We start from the raw sequence: 8,648 nt of genomic DNA, 5'->3' as shown, positions 1-8,648 counted from the left end.
TGTTGTTGTGTTTTTTAACTGAATTTCAAAAGGTTGTGGTACAATTAAATATATCACTCTAATTATCCAATGCTCCTGGATCACAGTGACTCATGTCATTCTCAACCAACCCCTTCTCCAAAATTTACTTCCAATTTACCACTTCCTTTATCACATGTGTATATTGTACTTGCCCCTTGTTCCATATTTTACTCTTTCTATTTCTTTACTATTATTCCTCTCTGGTTTCAACTTACTGATAGTCATTCTGTTAATCTGTCTGTTAATATTTGAAAGATTTATATACATTCCATGGAGTTTCAATCCTGCATATACTTGAACTGATGTCAGCTTACATTTCCATAATTCATTCATTTGTAATAACAATTTGCAAAACTGCAGACTTGAAACACCTAGACATGATTATATTCTCATCCATTTGGAAGATTAATCTTTATTCAACAAGTAAGTTTAAAAATGGCTTAGAATGTAATCCTAATTACTAATTTTTATAATTGGCTTTGTACAATGGTGTATGATTATTTTATTTTACATGGGATAATACTTTCTACTACCTATAAGTTTTGGAAAAAGAAGAAAAGTAACATTTACTACTATAGAGGAATATGATAGAAATAGAAGACAGATTTTGTTTGTCATATTTCTGATGAGCACTCATATTAAAGTCATATTTCTTTCTATGTTAGACAGATAGGGAAAACATAAAACAATGTATGATAAGGCAATTATTCATGACTTTTTAAAATGTACCTTATTAAGTGATGAAATTTACTTTATAAGTTGAGGTTTGGGGTTTGAAACATGGCCGGCTGATCTATTTAACACATTTCTGGAATGCACCTACTGAACAACACAAATGGTGAGGGCTACTATTTCTACACTTTAATGAATGATTGAACCTGTCTGGCATTAGTGCTGGGTAAATAAATCAACTCTATTGTAGCTTGCTCCCTACACTTGAAAAACTTGTAATGTCACTAAGTATTATCTACTTATCGAATGTTATTTTGGCAAATGTGATTTTAAAAAGTTTATTTGAAAAGGAATACACTTTCAGGAGATTAAATGTAAAATGTAGGTTATCATTGGTTTGAGAATGACAACATTTTTATACCACAGAATCAAGTTGTACTAAAGTACCAGTGTTTTGAAGCGCTAAGGATCTTCTCAATTAATGTTTTTCTGCATTACATTTGACCTCTAAGTCAAGTTTTCCTGGCCTTAGTAGACCATTTATGGATCTATCCTTCCAGGAACTATTTTTGGGGCCATTTATGCTGGACTGAAATCTTAGATTCATCATTAGGGGAGGGTATCAAAAATAATCGTCTGACACTTTGTGATCTTGTTCACTCATATGGGCTCATCATTTGTAAATTGAGTTTGAATTACAGTAATTTCTCTCAGATTTTGTGAACTCATCCTTCATTTTAAGTTACCTTGCATTTCACAATTACTTGCTGCTAATTCTTGAATCTCAAGGAATTGGGACCCTGAAATATAAGAAAAGAGAAATTGAGATGGATCTTCAATTACTTTCTGCTGGCATGTTGCATAGCTTAGCTGAGAAGTCTTGCCCCTTTTATCTGATGATAACATTTAACTGGGACATTGGATCCTAGGACACATGGGTCCTGCAGAAGAATAATATTTTTAGGACATCATATCATCTAAATTTGGATATAATGTTTAGGAATGCTTCAGAAATATGGAGAAAAACAGTTTGGGGCAAGAGAGTTAAAACAATAAACAGAGTAGCAGAGTAAAACCTCCTATAGATTAGAGGAAAACAACATTGTTTCTTTACCATGTGAATTTAGAAGACCACGAACACTTAGAAGGTATCACAAGTTCATACCAAAGACATTTGCATTGACACATTTTATATTCTAATATATATTCTAAACTTAATTATTTATATTCCAATTCTACTTATTGGAATAAATATCAATTTATTTGTCAAATTATCAATTAATTATATTAAGTTTCATTGCGTGAAACATGGAATCAACACATAAATATAAAATATATAACTATATATAACATAATAAAATGGCACATGTTTTGCATTGTTCTGTTGTGGATTGGGCATCAAAGGCAGCTCTGTTCTAAAGTATTATTCCATTATCTCTACCTCAGTGTTTGGTGGAGTTATACCTAAAATTTTACCATTTGTAGATTTACAGCCTGGAGGCAAGATGAGACATTACCAATTTAAGACCTAATAACAAAGAGAAACATATGGACTTCTGTTTCTATAGAAATATTTGGTGATATAAAGGCAGTAGTTTAAGTTCCTGCCTGGTTGGAAGGTAGATAGGCCAGGACATTAGGTAATCATGCACATGAACAATTTTTTCACCTTCTTGGCTTTATCTCCTTTTGAAATGATAGGTATAATAAACAATTATATTTTGATAAAATACCTTCTATTCTGAACACTTTTGTCTGAAATGCTCATCTGTATATGATCCCTTGTAACTAAGATTTGTTTTGTTCCAGTAAGACAATCCATGCTTTTAGGATAAGATATTCTGATTGATCTGTTCCTACATGGAAGAAGGGTAAAGGTTAAGGTAGACATTGGTGCCAGTAAGACCTCATTTGGGAAAATTTCAGCTGCAGAAGTTTAGAAGTAGCTCTTAAGCAAGGCTTACTTTGAATCCATTAGTTCTACAAAGCTAACTCAATTGGATAAATAAGTACTTCAAAAAGCCATTCCTTTTGGACCTAGCTATAAATGCTTCAAAATGAAAAAGACTTAAAATAGTCATTGACAAAAAAAATGAAAATGCGAGCAATCTTCTGACCAATATAATTTTTTCCATTATGCACAGAATTTTAGGGATATAAGATCAGTACCATTGTTAGGAACATTAAGGTTTCCTTGTTACAAATAGGCACCCAAGGATATAAGCCTGTATAAAGATTGTATCATTAAATTCCATGCTTCAATTTAGAGGACACTACATGCTTCAGCAACACGTATACCCAAATTGCAACAATACAGAGATTAACATGGCAATTGCACAGGATGATATGAAAATTTTTGAAGTATTCCATATTTTTCATTCGTCAGATGCAAGAAATGAAAAACAGTTATTTAAGTTGATTACAAAATTACAAGTGTAATAATGTAATTCATATAATTAAAAGCTATTTTCACATCATTGTATTAAATCTTCAAATTAGTGAAGTCTTTACATAGCATAATCTTTAAAACACTTTTGAAATTAGACAACATTGTTATTTTATCCCAAAGAAATATACTATAATGACCTAGGAAAAAAGGAATCTTACACTGTTTCTATATGGAATGCAATCTGAAAGGACACATTTATTAATGAGCCTATATATTATAAAACAATGTAGAATTCAAAGTATTATATCTAGGACAGAATAAAATAGATTATGGACATTATACAAACATATAATATAGAATATTTTAAAATATACTTTTTCAGACAAACACCAGAAATATGTTCAGTTTCTATACTACTCATTTCAACAGATAAGTTAAAATTATTTCTGGTTAAAAAAAGCACAAACTCTCCAGAAACCATTATAGATGTATACAAATCTCTTTTGAATACATTTTGACATCAAAGTCAGGCAATTCACTTGGAAGAATTCCATGGAATCCATGAATTGTTACAGTAAGATATTGTTGTTATTTGGATTGTGAAAATATTTTGCATGGACACAAACAATGGAATGGAATTTATGAAATTTAAGAAACTTAACCAAACCATGGTGATTTAGAAGAGCAATTTGTACAGCCTTCCAAAACTTCAAAGAGGTAGTGATATATACTTATCCTTTTGGCAATATCAAATGCAGTTTCTTCCAACTTATTCTTCAGACCTGATTTGACATAATGGTTCAACAGATGGAGATCCAACATGTTTTTGCTATCTCTATTCCCAGCAGCAAGATGCAAGGGGGTCAAGAGGCCTTTAGTTTGGGAATTGGTATCTGGATACTGATGAAGTAAGAAAACAGCCACTCTGGTATTATTCCACGTAAAAGCACTGTGCAAGGGTGTCCAGCCATCTACAGTTATTGCAAGAATATCTACCGATTGAGCCACCAACTCATGGAAAGTGTCAAAGTATCCCCTGTAGGCTTCCTGATAAAGATGGTTATACTCATCTTCATACCTAGTATTCACACGAGTGGCCTTTTTGGAAAGTAGTCCCTGCACTGTAGTAAACAGATTATTTTCAGCAGTCCAAAGAAGAAATTTGCTTGGATCCTTCTCCATTTTTTTTCTTGCAATTGATACCATTCCTCACTTTTTCGTCGTGTTCCTCATCTTCATGACAATTGCCTAACCAGAGACTTTGAGTGTCAGTGGGAATGATGTGTCCATGTATTTCCCTAATAATTCATGTTAGTTGAACTGTTCAGCAAAATCCGGTGAATTTTCTGCATCTGTTTTTTTCACTATGATTTATTTTCTCTTTTTCCATTTTTACTATTCGAAATTATTCTAACTGTAGAGTAGGGAATTGATGCAGAGCAGAGGAAAGATGTTCCTCCGTATTCAAAGATACAGACTGAAAATATGGACCAGTGGTGTCTTTATGTGCAGCTTATTCTAGGAATGAGAAAAATGCATGCCTCTGATCAATTTATAGAGCACGCAGAATTTTTTTTAGGGGGGGGTCCAGTCGTGGGCCTGAACTCTGGGTCTGGGCACTGTCCCTCAGCTCTTCAGCTCAAGGCTAGTGCTCTACCACTTGAGCCACAGCGCCACTTCTGGCTTTTTTTCTTTTTGCTTATGTGGTGCTGAGGAATCCAACCCAGGGCCTCATGCATGCAAGGCAAGTGCTCTACCACTGAGCAACCTTCCCAGCCCCGAGCATGCAGAATTTTATGTTTTGAAAAGGATGGAAATAGAATTTATGTATTTACTTGAAATTAGTAAATACATTTATAGCAGTCTACATAAAGAGACGTAGCTTTGACCAAATTGCAGACAAGAATCTAAATCCTTGATAATTGTAGTTTCAGACCTGAATGAAATCAATTTAATCACACATTTCCTGTAGAAGGAAGGAATAGGTCCATGCACCAAGAGAAGGCAAGCCAATTATATCTGTGACAAATCTTTGTGGAAAATGGTATCAAGGACTACTTACTGGTGATACACTTGCACTTGAATCATGATTCTGAACTATTCCTTGCAGATTCTCAACTATTGCTTTGATCATTATATTCTCCAAGAAGAAAAAGTGAGATTTAATTGATAGCAAAGGACTACTAATACATTTTGACTTCTTATTAAGCACCTTCAATAATAGAAACCACATGAAGACAATAGACAGGCCTACTTTTATAGATGAAAACAAGTGTCTTTAATAGCCATGCAAGGGACTTCTATTTTATTACTGCATTATACATTATTTCTAATGTTGGGTAACAATAAATAATGAATCTATTAGAAAGCTCTTCAAGCTCGTATGTCCAATAATGAGTTCTCTTATAATAAATCATGGTATTTTTTTGTGTATGGTCTTAAGAAGAAATTTAAATTACTAACTCTCTGTTTTGGCAGGACAATTTCATCACTGTACATCTTGCTTCTATACTCAGTTTTAGATTGCTATCTAAGTATGTGGATTAGATAAGTATAGAGGAAAAAGTAGAAGCCACACTGGCAGCTCATGTCATTAATCCTAGCTAATAAGAAAGATGGAGTCTGAGGGTTGTGGTTTGAAACCAGACCAAACCAAAAAAAGACCATTAGATTCTGATTTGAAAAAAACCAACAAAAGCAAGAAATGGAGCTGTGGTACAAGCAGTAAAATGCTAACCTTGAGAAAATTAAAACAAAAAAATATCAATTTCTGGGACAGAGCCAAGCCCTGAGTTCAAGCCCTATTATTAGCACCAAACAAATGAATGAATGAATTAGTTAATTAATTAAAAATAAATTAAGTGTTCACATGTGGCTAGACAAGTAAAACGTAAAACCCGTGGTGACTGGATTGTGTATTATTTTTTAGAAAGGCAAATTATCATTTGTACTAATCACTAATATTTTATTTGAACTTTTTTGTATAATTAACCTTGAATTTAGCATGTATGTATATGTGTGTGCACATGTGTGTATGTGTGTATGTGTGCATGTGCTGTTACAATGTTGCTTGCCAATGTGGACAAGGTGGAACTGAAAAGAGCTAACTGTGTTGCAATGTTTTTATTTATCATTGTTCTGTCAAGTTATTTCAGTTCGACCTCCCTTCTGTACACTTTATTTGTCAAATAATAACATCATCAAAATCAAATCATTTACATTAAGTTAGATAAAAGAGACAGCTTTAGCTCTTATTATATGCTAGGAAAGAAAATACAGACATAATTAGGTAGTAAGTTATTGCTGTAAGATGACTGTCAGTTCAAAATATGTATTTGACCTCTTAAATTGGTTATAATTTTAAAATATGCTTATGGAATGAGTTTGACCAACTTGACCAAACAGGTATTCCTCTCTGGTTGTTCCCGTGAAACACAAGGTGGATAAACTCTGGCTTTCTGTTGAAAATAACTTTCTTTATAAGATCATATCTATTCTCACTAAGAGAAAATCAACTCCAAATTTCTACGTTTGAATATCCCATGATATTGACTGAAAATAGGTACTGTTGATAAGCTTGTTAGATATTCCTTTCAAAAACAAACAAACAAAAAGCATATATCATCTCCAGATAATGGATGTATTTGAAGTTGTTTTGTACATGCAAAGGGATCTTCACTAATGGCTCTTTTGTGGGATTAACTATCGCAAGTTAACAAATAAGGTTTTTCGAATATCTTTTCCAATATAAATAACATCCCAGAGTGAGTCTTGCAATTTCTGAAAAGCCTTTAAATATTTTAGAATTATTTCAGTTCATCGACTACAAAGCTAAAGACATTTCTGAAATAAATATTAAGATCTGAAAATGTAAGTGGGCATATAGGCTTTTATGCCTCATTTTATGAAAATCTAGTTTTTATGAAACTAAATGAAATAGAATAAAAGAATGTAGGTGAATTTTGTAAGCTAATTAATTATTAGTATAACTTTGTTTTCTATTAACACAGTCCTCTGAATGTAGATGATACAGTTAAATTATTTCCTTTGTGTGTCTGTACTTCAGTTATTTTTAGAATCTTTGTATTTACAGGAGTGAATTTTTGGTATAAATAAAGGTCTTTTAAAATTATTAGGATTAATCTTGTGTTTTGGGTACTACTCCCAAGAAAATGAGTTATTTTCAAGTGTTAATAGTTTATAATTTAATCTTCAGTATCATAAGAAATTTTTAAAAATTTAGTATTGATGACTTTTTAAACCAATTGTATTCACAAGTTGGAGACTCTTTAATTCATGCTTAGATCTTGGTGTCTATGATTTTTAACTTCTCGTTCCTAGCATTAATGATAGGTCAGAGTGCGTTTTTGGGTATATGAAAGGTAAAATATTTATATGGGGTCAAAGGTGATTTTTATATCAGTCTTGCTTTAATAAAATTTTAAAGTAGTACATTTCTCTCAAAATGTTGCACATCAAAAGCAATCAAATATTTCTCATGGTAAACAACTTAGGTGAGCTACAATGTGGAAATGATTGGTCCATCATACCTGCAGTCTGTTTCCATCCAGAATTGGGCAGGTCATTCTATCTGTAAGACTGTGTTAAACAGAGATGGGGTCCCCAAGCAGATCTAGACATCAAGAATGTTATACTTTAGCAGTTCCTTGCACCAGGGTGGTGTAAATTGATTATGAACTTGGAGCTTTCATATTAAAGCTACCTATTTTCTAACAAAGATAAAGTGAAATATTGTTAGAGTGTACACAATAATTTTGGGAAATTTTCCTAGAATTAGTAGACTAAGTTCTGGTATTTTAGTCATAAAATAAAATGAGGTTATTTGATACAGTGGGAGATGGGCCATAGGCTAACTCTTACCATGCGTACATGTTGTACTAGTAATTCCAACTCTAAAGACTTCAGTATCATCATCTCAGAATTAAAAATAGAAGCAGATCCACTTTATGGGAATATTGTGAGGATTAAATTAGATACCATAGGTAAAGTACTTGGAAAAACAATCAGCATTTGATGCTTTCTACCTGTTATTTTATCATGAAATGAATTCTATCATTTTACTCTGATTTTTATATTCTGTCTATTTAGAATACACAATGTGATCTATTGATATTCATTGCATTGGTCACTTTTCTTTCATTATGAGGAAAATACCTGCAAATAATATTTCTGAGTAGGAGACTATTATATTGACTCATGGTTTAAGAGAACGCAGTTTAAGATCAGATGTCTCCATTGATTTTAATTATATTTTTATTAAATAGCTGGTCAAAAGAATTTCTATTCCACAAGTCAGTTTATAAGTACAATGGATCTTTACATAACTTACCCACACCCTTTCAAACCTCACCCCACTTTCATTTTTTCTAGTTTCATACTATCTGCATTGAATATTATACCTTCCCTCTCTTCCTCCATTGCTCTTTATTCCTTCCCTTTGACTCTCTCTCACATCTTCCAAGTGACAGTTTCCTGGTATTCATTTCCTTGAATTTAAAGTTCAATTTTATAAGAAATTACACTGTTTAAATACTCCTCTGCAAAT

The 8,648-nt window shown here is 32.4% G+C and overlaps 1 pseudogene; it reads left to right on the top strand.

Annotated features, from left to right (window-relative positions):
* The first annotated feature begins 2,970 nt into the window (after positions 1 to 2,970).
* LOC122095147 lies at positions 2,971 to 3,069 on the top strand (annotated as a pseudogene).
* The last annotated feature ends 5,579 nt before the right edge of the window (positions 3,070 to 8,648 follow it).

This window comes from Dipodomys spectabilis, unplaced genomic scaffold (genome assembly GCF_019054845.1).
Source record: "Dipodomys spectabilis isolate Male_0828 unplaced genomic scaffold, ASM1905484v1 ptg000336l, whole genome shotgun sequence".
Classification (NCBI taxonomy): Eukaryota; Metazoa; Chordata; class Mammalia; order Rodentia; family Heteromyidae; genus Dipodomys; species Dipodomys spectabilis.
The sequence above is the reverse complement of the archived record's forward strand: the minus strand, read 5'-3'. Positions and strand labels throughout refer to the sequence as shown.